At 53.2% G+C, this 13,656-nt stretch overlaps 2 protein-coding genes across 4 annotated transcripts in view; one reads left to right on the forward strand and one right to left on the reverse strand.

The window, feature by feature from the left end:
* Positions 1-2,548, forward strand: part of FKBP6 (FK506 binding protein 6, 36kDa) — a 36,530-nt gene extending 33,982 nt beyond the window's left edge. For all 3 annotated transcript variants that reach the window (XM_011930365.1, XM_011930360.1, XM_011930375.1), the window contains one exon: positions 2,108-2,548. The gene's annotated coding sequence lies outside the window, so the exon portion shown is untranslated. The remainder of the gene's footprint in view (positions 1-2,107) is intronic.
* Positions 1-13,656, reverse strand: part of TRIM50 (tripartite motif containing 50) — a 98,450-nt gene that overhangs the window by 49,257 nt on the left and 35,537 nt on the right. The window lies entirely within an intron of this gene.

Genomic DNA, 13,656 nt, shown 5'->3' on the forward strand with positions numbered 1-13,656 from the left:
GCGTGAACCCGGGAGGCGGAGCTTGCAGTGAGCTGAGATCACGCCACTGCACTCCAGCCTGGGTGACAGAGCGAGACTCCGTCTCAAAAAAAAAAAAGAAGTGGCTGGATAGCATTCCATCCTGTCAGGATATGGAAATAGTTTTAACAGTGATTAGCAGGTAGGTAGATAGAGATTAAATAGACAGACAGAAACATGGTCGTGGAGTTATCCTCACGCCTGACTTTTCTGTGACAGTCAAAGTCCTATCACTGGTTGTGATGGGTGTGTCTTTGCCTGAACTAGGTAGTGCTAAACTGACCTCTCCAGTGGCTGTACCAGTTTGCCCTTGGTAGTGTCTGAGAGGTTCCATTCCGTCACTTTGCCGTCATTTGGATTGCCAGACTTTTTAATATTTGCCAGGTTGGTGTATCTCAAATAGGATCTCATTACTAGCATTAGCAGGTCCCTGACCAGGTCTCTGTTCACATCTTTCCAGACTGAGGTGGCCTTTCTGTAAATTGCCTATTTGTTTCTCTGTAATCAAACACCTTTCCGACGTTTTTTAGTTATTTTTGATAACTCTGTCATTAGTTCTGTGAGTTCTATCAGTAGCTTCACTGCATGCACCAGGCATGTGATACCCTATGTAGGTAACGGTCATTTTGTCTTCTCCTCTTGTATTTTTTTTTTTGTTTCCTCCACTGCAAGACAGAGTTTCGCTCTTGTCACCGAGGCTGGAGTGCAGCGGCGCAATCTCAGCTCACTGCAACCTCTGCCTCCCAGGTATAAGCAATTCTCCCTGCCTCAGCCTCCTGAGTAGCTCGGATTACAGGTGCCCGCCACCATGCCCGGCTAATTTTTGTATTTGTAGTAGAAACAAGGTTTCACCATGTTGGCCAGGTTGGTTTTGAACTCCTGACCTCAGGTGATCCCCCCCAGTTTTACTTCCCAAAGTGCTGGGATTACAGGCGTGAGCCACCACACCTGGCCCTCCTCTTGTGTCTTATTCAGAGCCTGCCTGATGGTGGGGGGTGCATGCTTCCAGAACAGGGTTAGTAGCGACAGACGTGCCTCATGAGTGTAATGGAGCTGCTGCTGGCTCCACCGTTAAACACCATGCTGGCTTTGGCTGAGCTGTATTTTTTTCTTATCATGTTACAGAAATGTTTGTTTGGTTTTTTCGTTTGGTTTGGTTTTTTGTTTGGTTTGATTTTTTGTTTTGGAAATGGAGTCTCTGTCACTCAGGCAGGAGTGCAGTGGTGCAATCTCGGCTCACTGCAACCTCTGCCTCCTGGGTATAAGCAATTCTCCCTGCCTTAGCCTCCCAAGTAGCTGGGATTACAGGTACCCACCTCCATGCCTGGCTAATTTTTGTATTTTTAGTAGAGATGGGGTTTCATCATGTTGGCCAGGCTGGTCTGGAACTACTGATGTCAAGTGATCCGCCCGCCTTGGCCTCCCAAACTGCTGGGATTACAGGTGTGAGCCACTGCATCTGGCCGCCACCTCTCTTTACTTACTTCTCTCCCATTGCCTATGGTTCTGCAAGTCTGACTGAAAAGTGGTCTGTTCTTTACACCCCACCTCCTCTTCCCTTTCTTAGGTGCTGGCTCCTTTGGTTGTATTGGGATAGGGAGGAAAGAGAAGGGAAAGGGTAGCTCATGCCTATAATCCCAGCACTTTGAGAGGCCAAGGCAGGCAGATCACTTGAGGTCAGGAGTTCAAGACCAGCCTGGCCAACATGGCAAAATCCCGTCTCTACTAAAAATGCAAAAAATTGAGCCGGGTGTGGTGGTGCATGCCTGTAATCCCAGCTACTCAGGAGGCCGAGGCAGGAGAATCACTTGAACACGGGAGGAAGAGGTTGCAGTGAGCGGAGCCTGTGCCACTGCACTCCAGCTGGGTGACAGAGTAAGACTGTGTCTCAAAAAAAAAAAAAAAAAAAGTTTCCCAGAGTCCATCTAGTAGGGCCACACGGTGATAGCATCTGTCTCTTGGCTCCTGTCTAGTCACCGGCCATGCCCTTCTCTGACCTCAGCCGCTGGCCCCCAGCACATGTGACTGTGACTTTGTGTGGCAGCTGCTGAGTCCTGAGATGTTTTTAATGGCTGTGTTTGATTCCCAGGTTCTTCACCTACCAACGAGGGGAGAGAGCTGTGGTTCTCCATCGTTGGAGGAGTGGAAGGGAGCCCCCCAGTGCAGCCGTGGCAGCCACCTTCCTGGAGCAGGGGTTGGAATGCCCCGTGGCCGCATCTCTGACAGACTCGGCTGAAATGTGTTTTCACAGGTGCTGTTTTCTGTTTTCCGTGTTCATAACACAGGAGGGGAGAGCGTAGCTACTGACAAGTAGAACACTGCTACTTTTTTAAGGCAGTTTCTTGTTTTTTTAGACGGAATTAGTCTTTGGCTTCCCTCCCAGTCCCAGCCCCCCTTCCGGCTGCGAATGTCCCCGGGTCAACACCAATAGAGATTGCTTTGTGTATTTTGTAGGGTTCCCTGTTTTGAAGAGAGAATTATGTTACAAATGTTTTTGTTGTAAATAAAAAACACTTCCTTGTCCTTGCAAGATCTAGTATAAGTGAATTGCGGGGACTCAGCTAAGCTTCCAGAATCTCCAGACGGGTAGGGGGAGGCCATTTGCCAGTGGGGCTGAGGCTCAAGCTCTGGAGCCAGCGGTTCTGATTCACCTGATAGTGAAACGCTGCACACAGGTTTGGGGTTCCCTACAGCCCGCTCCCAGTGTCGGGAGCTGATGCCAGCAACTTAACAGAAAGTTGAAGCCACTTCACCCTCCTGTACCCCGACACTCCAGGCTCCCTGCCCCACACAGGCCTGAGGCCACCTCACCCTCCTGCACCCCGAAACCCTGGGCTCCCTGCCCCACACAGGCCTCTCTGGGCCTTTCCCAGGGTCCCACGCTCCCTCGTGGGGCTGAGGCAGGAGGCTCCCCTCCCCTGTTCTGCCCCACTTCTCAGCCTCTGCGGTACCCACAGCTGTGCCTCCAGGTCTCCCCCACAGTGCCCACACCACCCTTGGAGCCTTTCCCAGCCCGGTGTCCCCTCTCATCACCCTCCCTGACCTTGGTCACCATCCCGGGCCTTCCTTCCTCAAGGGTGCCATCTACACTGGCTTCTCCACTCTCAGCCAGCGACTCCTTGCCCTGCTGCTGTCCCATCTCGCTGCTGACCTGCTCTGGCCATCGGATCCAGCAGGCATTTCTTTGTACCGATTGGACCAGACTTTGCTACTCTGAAACTTCGTCCTCCCCCCCAAGACACTGTCTTCCTTGAATTTCCAGGCTTCCAGCTCCGGAATTTCCTGGCTCCTCTTTTGGGAAGGCTGCCCATTGGTTGTACTCTCTCCACTGCCTGCCTCCCCCCACCCCCAAAACACTTTAGAGCATTTCAGATGTAATCCAGCGGCAAAGGGCTGGGAAAGGGACCCATCCAGGCCATGGGTCATTCTTGAGGGCTGGGCGTGCTGCCTGGCCTAGGAGGGCCCTGGCCCGTGTCCCCGCCTTGCAGGGCCTCACCTTCTGACAGAAGCGGCTTAGAGAGCAGACACCAAGTCCTGGGGGAGCAGGCTCCACTGCCTGTCTTTGTGGAGGAGGAGGATGGGTGATGCCACCAGGGGACCAGGGTATCAAGAGGCCTCCCCGGAGGTGCCTGCCCTCCCGCAGTGCTCCCTTCAGCCCGCATTGCTGGAGTGGTGGCTCCGAAAGAGTGGCTTTCTCAGAGGTCACGAGGAACTTGGCGATGTTTCCCGCATCTGCACCTCCAGACCTCATGACCACGGTCTGGCTTCATCTGGCATGAGACGTCCCTTAGTCCCTCCCAATTCAGGCAGGCCCAGACCCCACACCACACTCCGCCCAGCCTGCTGCTGAGCCCTGCGTCAGTCACCAGCAGTGTCACCTGCCCAGCTATCTCTTTTCAGCCTTCTCTAACATGCCCATACAGCCAGAACAGTCTTTTTTTTTTTTTTTTTTTTTTTTTTGAGGCGGAGTCTTGTGGCCGGATCTCAGCTCACTGCAAGCTCCGCCTCCCGGGTTTACGCCATTCTCCTGCCTCAGCCTCCCGAGTAGCTGAGACTACAGGCGCCCGCCACCTCGCCCAGCTAGTTTTTGTATTTTTAGTAGAGACGGAGTTTCACCGTGTTAGCCAGGATGGTCTCGATCTCCTGACCTCGTGATCCGCCCGTCTCGGCCTCCCAAAGTGCTGGGATTACAGGCGTGAGCCACCGCGCCCGGCCCAGAACAGTCTTTTTAAAAGTTTGTTCACTTGCTTGCTTGTTTGTGTTTGATGGAGTCTGGCTCTGTTGCCCAGGCTGGAGTGCAGTGCTGCAATCTCGGCTCACTGCAATTTCCACCTCCTGGGTTCAAGTGATTCTCCTGTCTCCGCCTCCTGAGTAGCTGGAACTACAGATGCACACCACTGTGCCCAACTGATTTTTTAAGAAATATTTTTAGTAGAGATGGGGTTTCACCATGTTGCCCAGGCTGGTCTCAAACTCCTGGACTCAAGTGATCCTCCCACCTCGGCCTCCCCAAGTGCTGGGATTATCAGCATGAGTCACCACGCCCAGCCCCCAGAATGGTCTTCCTAAAGATCGGCCCCATCATCTCTAAATGGCGCTGTGGTTACCTTCCTGGACCTCCTCTGCCTCATTTCTTGTGGCCTGGCTCCCTGTCCCCAGCCCAGCCTCCTGTCCCACAGCACAGGCGTGCCCCCTGTAGCCTGCAGTGGTGGGAGCTGACTGGTCACTGCCCGCCCCCTGTCCAGCCTCCTTTCTAGGCTTTTCTCTGAAAGAGGGATTTTAGAAGGACTTCAGCACAGAAGTGCCGTGAAGAGATGGGTGTTTCAGGAAGTCACTCTTCTAACTTAAGAATATTAAAAATGGAAGAATACGCTGCACGCAGCACTTCTGCTGGTAGGACTCTGCCTTCAAAGACATACACACTTGTGGACTAAAAGCATGTTCGTTCATTGCACCATTGCTGATGAGGTGGTAAAATTGGAGGCTGCTGTGAGGCCTTCAGAGGGACTGGTGAAAGAAACTCCAGCACACCTGCCTGAGGAGGACTCTGTGGCTTTTAAAAGGTAAGAGGTCACAGTCGCAGCCATGCCTTGGCCAAAGAGACATGCTCCTTGCCCTCACACCATCCCCTGGCTCTCCGCGCCCTGGCGGGAGGGCCCACAGCACATCAGCTACCCAGACAGGTCCTGTGATGAGCACTGGGAGTCCCAGCATGTCACGTTACCCAGATAACTCTCTGGGCAGGTACCCAAAACCCACCTAGCATCCAACAGAGTCTAGGCTGGGTTCACGACGTGATCCATTAGCCAGACTGCATGATCCTTTTAGACCACCTATTCCAAAAGATTAACAAAATAAGGTCTATCTGAGGACTACTCATTACATCTTTTTCAATTTTTTTTTTTTTTTTTTTTTTTTTTGAGACAGAGTCTCACTCTGTCGCCCAGGCTGGAGTGCAGTGGTGCGATCTTGGCTCACTACAACCTCCACCTCCCAGGTTCAAGTGATTCTCCTGCCTCAGCCTCCCGACTAGCTGGGATTACAGGTGCAAGCCACCACGCCCAGCTAATTTTTGAATTTTTAGTAGAGATGGGGTTTCGCCACATTGGCCAGGTTGGTCTCAAACTCCTGACCTCAGGTGATCCACCTGCCTCAGCTTCCCAAATTGCTGGGATTACAGGTATGAGGCACCGCGCCTGGCCCCCATTACATCTTTTTCAAATTTAACACACATGTATGTAAGGGGGGTATTTGGTGAGCGCTTGAGAAAGGTACAGACCCCCTAGCCCTGTGCTGAGCTGAGCTTTTGACAGCCCCAGCACCCAACAAGATGAAGCTGCATAGTGTTTCAAACATTTCTTCCAGTCGGTTCTTCTCTCATGATAAGTGCTTTACCTGGGACTTTACCTGTTACTTTAACTGTTACTTTTGTTAAATAAAGTTATTATGTTGCATTTAAAAAATAATAAGAGGCCGTAATCCAGCACTTTGGGAGGCTGAGGTGGGAGGATCACCAGGTCAGGAGTTCGAGACCAGCCTGGCCAACATGGCGAAAACCCATCTCCGCTAAAAATTCAAAAAATTAGCCAGGCATGGTGGCTGGCGCCTGTAATCCCAGCTACTCGGGAGGCCCAGGTGGGAGAATCACTTGAAACCGGGAAATGGAGGCTGCAGTGAGCTGAGATCACGCCATTGCACTCCAGCCTGGGCAGCAGAGACAGACTCTGTCTCAACAACAACAAAAAAATATGATGCAGGAGGATCCCTTGAGGCCAGGAGTTTGAGACCAGACTGGGCAACATAAAGAGACCCTGTCTCTACAGAAAATATTTTAGAAAATTAGCCAGGCATTGTGGTGTGTGCCTGTGGTCCCACTACTCAGGGGGTTGAGCACTCGGGAGGATCACCTGAGCCCAAGAGTTGGAGGCTGCGTGAGCTGTGATTGCACCACTTCACTCCAGCCTGGGTGACAGAGCAAGACCCGCTCTCAAAAAAAAAAAAAAAACATGGAGACCTGTGTGTGTACACAGCACCGGAGGACACAAGCTCAAACGCACTGTCACTATGGCAAGCACAGCACAGGGAGGGGAAGGAGGTCCCCTGTTTTCTCCTGGGTGCTTCTATACAATTTGAGACGCATCCATGTATTATTAGTGCACTTTAGAAATGAGAAGGGATGCGACTTGCCTGGACTGTGGGGTTGGAGCTGGGGAGCACAGGAGTGCGGTGGGGTCCTTCTGCTATGGCTCACCCGGGCCTCGTGCTGGAGGCACGTGCAGGGAGCACCAAGGAGGAAGGCAAGCTAGGTGCCCCTAACCCATCGCACGGGAGATCAGTGGCATGGTGGTGTACCCTGTGTCTGCCAAGGAGACACGTGGTCCCTGAAGCACATGGAAACCAAATTCCACACTGGAGGTCCATAGACCAGCTGTGGAAGAGGCCCCCACGCAGGCGGGCAGGCAGGACGTGGCACTGAAGTGGGCCACGCAGACGGGCGGGCAGGACGTGGCACTGAAGTGGCCCACGCAGGCTGGCGGGCAGGACGTGGCACTGAAGTGGCCGCCAGGTGAAACTGACCTTGTCCAGCGCATCACAGTTCTCAGTCAATCTTTCCCCTGAAGTGGATTTGGGGATTGAGTGCCCCCTTTATAAGCTCAGATGCACAGCATGGAGTTGACGACACCCCTCAGTCATGCACAGCACCACACTCATCTGCGACACCCTCATTATTCTAGTCCTGTACACTCTCCTATGGACAGCCGTGCCCACGTGCTTCGTGTACATCTTTGTATTTGAGTGTTCTTGCAAAACGTGTCTGCCATGGGTGTCCTGAAGCCAGCCTCCCAGTAGCCTGTGGGACGGTGTGGTGGAGGAGTGACAGGGTCTCTGCAGGGGGCTTCCCTTCACTCTCCCAGCAACGCTGGAGACCACTGAAGTGTCTGCACTTTGCAAGGACGGAGGAGCCTGGCTCAGAGGGGTCCAGAGACTTCCCCGATGCTGCTTGTCAGATCCTGGCATCGGGGGCTGCCTTTCTGGCCTCACTTGAGGCACAGTGGGCTGGGTCCGCCCTGGGAGCCCCACCTCTCCCTGTAGTGGAATCTCCAGGGTCATTTCAGATGGAAGGTCTTGAGACCCTGGGCAGAAGGATTTGCCCTGGGGGACAGAGGCAGAACTGAGGGAAACCCCGGTTGCAGCCTGGAGCCGCAGGCTTTTTCCCGAACCTGGGTCTTTCTTTTGAAGAGAGGATTTGGGCTCAGGCCAGGCTGACATTTGTTGAGCAGATCTGGCAATAGGTGGCGACATAACCCACTCCTTGCTTTCTGGGCGAGCCTGGTGGCCCCAAGGGAACTTGGTCGCCCACCTCAGCCCCCTGCCCATGGCCTGAGCCTGGGTGCCAGGGCAGCTGCTGAGAAGGGCACTTGACCTCTCTCTGCCACCCGAATGCTAGACAGTCCCCAGGAAAGGGCATTGGGGCTGACACAGAGACCACCCTTGCCCTCCAAGAGTAGGAAAGGTGGCAGGCACGGTCACAGGCAGTCCTCCAGGCACAGCGGCAGGAGCCCAGAAATGATGGCAGCCAGCCCCTCTTGTCTGCAGAGGGGAGCCCTAGGGGACCCTGAGCCCCCGGGGAAAAGAAGGGGCTAGAGGCTAGAGGCCCCTTCTTTTACGGGCTCAAGAACTGGGCTGGTGTGGGGAAGAGGCAGAGCTGCTTTCCTGGCACGTGCTCTCTCCTGGCAGGTGAAGAAGCTTCCCTTGAGCACTCTGACTGTTCTGGCCAACTCAGCTGTGATAAGGGCATAGAGGGACTTCACCCACGGTGACTGCTAAGCCAGTGTGTGTGTGTGTGTGTGTGTGTGTGTGTGTCCATCCAGGAGGCACTCTAGAAAGAGACAGAAATGTCAGTAGATAAATAACAATATATAATATAAATATTGTAATGAAAAATGTTTCATCTTATATATGTGATATTCTTTAACTTCCAACCATTCAAACTAAAAGTGCAGCTGGGGCTGGGCACACTGGCTCACGCCCGTAATCCCAGCACTTTGGGAGGTCAAGACGGGAGGATTGCTTGAGCCCGGGAGTTTGAGACCAGCCTGGGCTACAGAGTGAGACCTCATCTCTATATATTTTTTAAATAACAAAAAATGTTTTTCTTTTTTGTTTTGTTTTGTTTTGTTTTGAAACAAGGTCTCATTCTGTGGCCCTGGCTGGAGTGCAGTGGTGTGATGTCAGCTCACTGCAACCTCCAACTCCTGGGTTCAAGCAATTCTCCCACCTCAGCCTCAGGCATGCGCCACCACACCCAGCTAATTTGTGTGTGTGTGTGCATGCGTGTGTGTGTGTTTGGTAGAGATGGGGTTTCACCATGTTGGCCAGGCTGGTCTTGAACTTGTGACCTCAAGTGATCCACCCGCCTCGGGCTCCCAAAATGCTGGGATTACAGGTGTGAGCCACCGCACCCAACCAGAAAATATTGTTAAAAATAAAAATGAAGGCCACGAGGTCAAGAGTTCAAGACCAGACTGGCCAACATGGTAAAACCCCGTTTCTACTAAAAATACAAAAACTAGCTGGGCGTAGTGGCGGGGGCCTGTAATCCCAGCTACTCAGGAAGCTGAGGCAGGGGAATCGCTTGAATCCAGGAGGCAGAGGTTGCAGTGAGCCAAGATCGCACTACTGCTCTGTAGCCTGGGTGACAGAGCAAAACTCCATCTTGGGGGGCGGGGGGGGAAGGAATTAATAAAAATGTAAATGTGCTGGGGAGGGGCAGTGGAGGGGGCTTGAGTCAAATCTCCATTGTTCCCTGTCCTGCCCCTCTTCCCGCTCCCTCCTGCTGAGCTTATCCCACTGGCTCAGGTCAAGGCAGAAGAGCCCCTCTAGGTAGGAGAACCATTCAGACCCAGACAGTCACCACCCGAAAAAGGAAAGAGCTTGGGGGTGCTGGGGATTTGGTAGCTGCTTTTGGAGAAATCCCAAAGACAGGAGCAGCACCAGGAGGCCAGTCTCTGGAAAACAAGCACTGTGGAAAGGGTAGATTGTGGAAAAGGAGCCACATGGCATCCCAGAAAGAGCCCCGAACTTACTCCTGCCAGGTGACAGCCCCAGCATCACTGCAGTGGCGCCTGTGCCAAGGGAGCTTCTGTCACTCTGTGCTGGGTGCGCTGTGGGTGCTCGAGGAGTGCCAGTGGAGTGTGAAGTCACTGACGCTGACCTTCATGTGGGCTCTCACACTGAAGTAGGCGATGAGATGGAGAAGTCTCAGAGGTGGCTGGAGTCGCAGTCTGTTCCTGAACAGGCTCGCCAAACTTGGGTTGGTTGGTTTTTTCCAAAATGCTTCCTACACAGGTCGAGAAACCGCCACACACATAGTGTGGACCTCAGTACCCTCCACACAAGGTACAGGAGAGTCACTTATCTACTGGGCATGGTGGTTCACACCTGTAATCCCAGACCTTTGGGAGGCCAAGGCGGGAGGATCACTTGAGCCCAGGAGTCTGAAACCAGCCTGAGCAATATAGGAAGACCCTGTCTCTATTAAAAAAAAAAAAAAAATTTAATTAGCCAGGGGTCGTGGCGTGTGCCTGTGGTCGGGGTACTCGGGAGACTGAGACGGGAGGATCACTTGAGCCAGGGTGGTTGAGGTTGCTGTGAGCTATGATCATGCCACTGTACTCCAGCCTGGGTGACAGACCGAGACCCTGGCTCACAGAAAAAAAAAAATGTCATTTATCGCCACCTGCTGCCCAGCCCCTGAGCCAGACACTGTCCTGCTGCCTCTCCTCCCCGCAGCCCCATCTGACTGGTCTCTGAGGCCTTGGGCTTTGTGGCTTTGGATACCCACTCCTCCTCTCCATCTCTCTGCCCTGCCCGGAGGGATGCTAACACTTCTCACCTAGACTGATGACTGCCACACTGTCCCCACGGCCTCCCCTCTCCACCTGCCAGCCCTGCCTCGCCCCGGCTGGAAGTCCTTCAGTCGCCCCAGGAGCCTTTGAGACCAAGTTCAAACTCTCTATTTAGCACAGAAGCCCACCCCGCTACCCGCCACAACAGCTGCTCTCTGCCTTCCAGCCGCGCTGAACCGCTGCGGGTCCTGAATGTCCACAGCAGCCACCCCCACCCCATGCCTTCCCGCGTGCAGCTTGCTCCGCCTGGACTGCATCCCTGCGCCTTTCTGAAACAGCAGAGCCCCATGGCTCACCAACCTCAGGGCGCAGGACCCAGGAGTCCAGGCACCATTGACCCAGCAGCCGTGGAAAAGGGGCCCCTCGGCGCAGGAGTGAACTCTTTCCCCATCCAAATAAAACTACAGGAACTCTCCTCTTTGCCTGGTATTAAAATATTCCCTTCTCATGTTTTCAAAGAAATATTTTCATTTCCTTATACAAAAACCACGCATAGAAGGTAGTTAAAAATACATGCATAGGCCCGGCACGGTGGCTCATTCCTGTAATCCCAGCACTCTGGGAGGCCGAGATATGGAAGATCACCTGAGGTCAGGAGTTCGAGACCAGCCTGATCAATATGACGAAACCCCATCTCTACTAAAAATACAAAAATTAGCCAGCGTGGTGGCATGCACCTGTCATCCCAGCTAGTCGGGAGGTTGAGACAGTAGAATCGCTTGAACCCAGGAGGTGGAGGTTGCAGTGAGCCAAGATCACGCCACTGCACTCCAGCCTGGGCAACAAGAGCGAAACTCTGACACACACACACACACACACACACACACACACACACCCTGGACAGAAAAAAACAGCTGAAGCTTCACTTCCTCCTCCAGGCAGCCTTCCCTGACCACCACCCAGGTAGGTGGTAGCCCCTGGAGTGTGCTGGGTTACTCTCCTGCCACGGGACCCCAGGCAGACCTGCAGACTGCAGTTCTGAGGACAGTCACCAACACAGGGAAGTGCCAGGGGACACAGGGGACACATGGAGTGAACAAAGTCACGCTCTGTGGCTTTTCTCCACCTGGGGCAACGGGGCTCCCTCCTTTCATGCTGTTTGTGACCCTCAGATTTGATGACATCCTCAGGTGAACCTGCACATTACCAGACACACAGTGCGGGTGTCGGGAGAGCCCCAGGGCTTCCGAAAGCAACCCGTTGGCTAGAAATGCAGGGAGGTTTTGAAACATAGTTGTGAATAATTGTCAGAAAAAACACAGTTTTTGCTGAAAACTGAAAAACCACAGTTGAGGCCAGGCATGATGGCTCATGCCTATAATCCCAGTACTTTGGGAGGCCAAGGAGGGCGGATCACTTGAGGTCAGGAGTTCAAGACCAGCCTGGCCAACATGGTGAAACCCTGTCTCTACTAAAAATACAAAAATTAGCCAGGCTTGGTGGTGCACACCTGTAGTCCCAACCTACTCGGGAGGCTGAGGCAAGAGAATCGCTTGAACCTGGGAGGCGGAGGTTGCAGTGAGCCAAGATCGCACCATTGCACTCCAACCTGGCGACAGAACCAGACCCTGTCTTAAAAAAAAAGAAAAATCACAGTTGACTGGAAGAATTTAAACCCTAAGCCATGTCACCTACCTCTTCTACATCCCCTAACCAATTTGGGTCCCCAACACAGGTTGTTTTTTTGTTTTGTTTTGGAGACAGCATCTCGCTCTGTCGCCCAGGCTGGAGTTCAGTGGCAGGATCTCTGCTAACTGCAACCTCTGCCTCCCGGGTTCAAGCTATTCTTATGCCTCAGCCTCCTGAGTAGCTGGGATTACAGGTGCCTGCCACCACGCCCAGCCAATTTTTATATTTTAAGTAAAGATGCAGTTTTACCAAGTTGCCCAGGCTGGTCTCGAACTCCTGACCTCAGGTGATCCACCTGCCTCGGCCTCCCAAACTGGTGGGATTACAGGCATGAGCCACCACACCCAGCCTCCAACCCAGTTTAGAGGAGGAGCCATCACAGGGGGCACCCCTGGCCCTCATGGACACTGTGCACCTCTGCCTGGGCCAGGTACCTCCATCCCCTCTTCACACACACACGTGGCCCTGCCTCCTGGCAGCCGCTCCTCAAAGAGCACTGGAAGGGCCACTTGCCCCACCCCACTTGGCATTTGGGCTATAAAGCAGGCGCCTAGATGGGCGACTCCAGTGTGGACACAGCCGATAGCTCACAGCCGTCAATAGCACAGTGTTCCATGGAGGTGCACAAGGAGCCTCACTCTGGCTCCGTGTAATAGACGTGAAAGTCACCGAGGTGCGTTTCCAACCTCAGAATTACTCAGCAGCCCTTTCCCGCGTCACTGGCTCCTTTTTGATTCTGCAAGGAGGCCCTTCCCAGCTTCCCCCTTGACGCCCAGATCCCTCTTCCCTTCCAGGCACCCCCACACCTCTCTCCAGGCCCAGAGAAAATAAAAGCCACCAGGCAGGAAATAAGCCCTCCCACGGGCCAAAGACCCCTTCCCTCACACCTCCTCCTACTCCTGAATCCTCACCCACCCTCACTGCCTCCTCTGGGTCCTTGGGGGCAGACATGCCTCTTCCTCTGTGCCAGTGACACTGGCCCCACAGGCTCCATTACCATCCTCTACCTCCAAGCACAGCCCCGTGCCTCCTTCCAAATGTGACAGTGCTCCAAGCCTGCCTCCTCCTCTCACCCAAAGCCAGATCCATTCATTTTATCCCACTTACTAATGTCTTGAAAATGTAATCCATTCACACAATTCATGAACTGAGGTTTGACAAGTGCCCTCCCACCCATCCTTGTGTCTTACCCATTCTAGGCCCTTCTCACTGTTAGCATTTTCTTAGTCATGCCTCAAGGAACATGAGTGACATTTTTTTTTTTTTGAGACGGAGTTTCATTCTTGTTGCCCAGGCTGGAGTGCAGTGGCATGATCTCAGCTCACCGCAACCTCCACCTCCTAGGTTTAAGCGATTCTCCTGCCTTAGCTTCCTGAGTAGCTGGAATACAGGCATGCACCACCATGCCTGGCTAATTATTTTGTACTTTTAGTGGAGATGGAGTTCTCTCAAGCTGGTCTTGAACTCCCCACCTCAGGTGATCCATCCGTCTCAGCCTCACAAAGTGCTGGGATTATAGGTGTGAACCACCGTGCCCAGCCAACTGGTTTTTTTTTGGTTTTTTTTTTTTTTTTTGAGACGGAGTCTTGCTCTGTCGCCC

Source organism: Colobus angolensis, unplaced genomic scaffold (assembly GCF_000951035.1).
Source record: "Colobus angolensis palliatus isolate OR3802 unplaced genomic scaffold, Cang.pa_1.0 Scaffold120, whole genome shotgun sequence".
NCBI lineage: Eukaryota > Metazoa > Chordata > Mammalia > Primates > Cercopithecidae > Colobus > Colobus angolensis.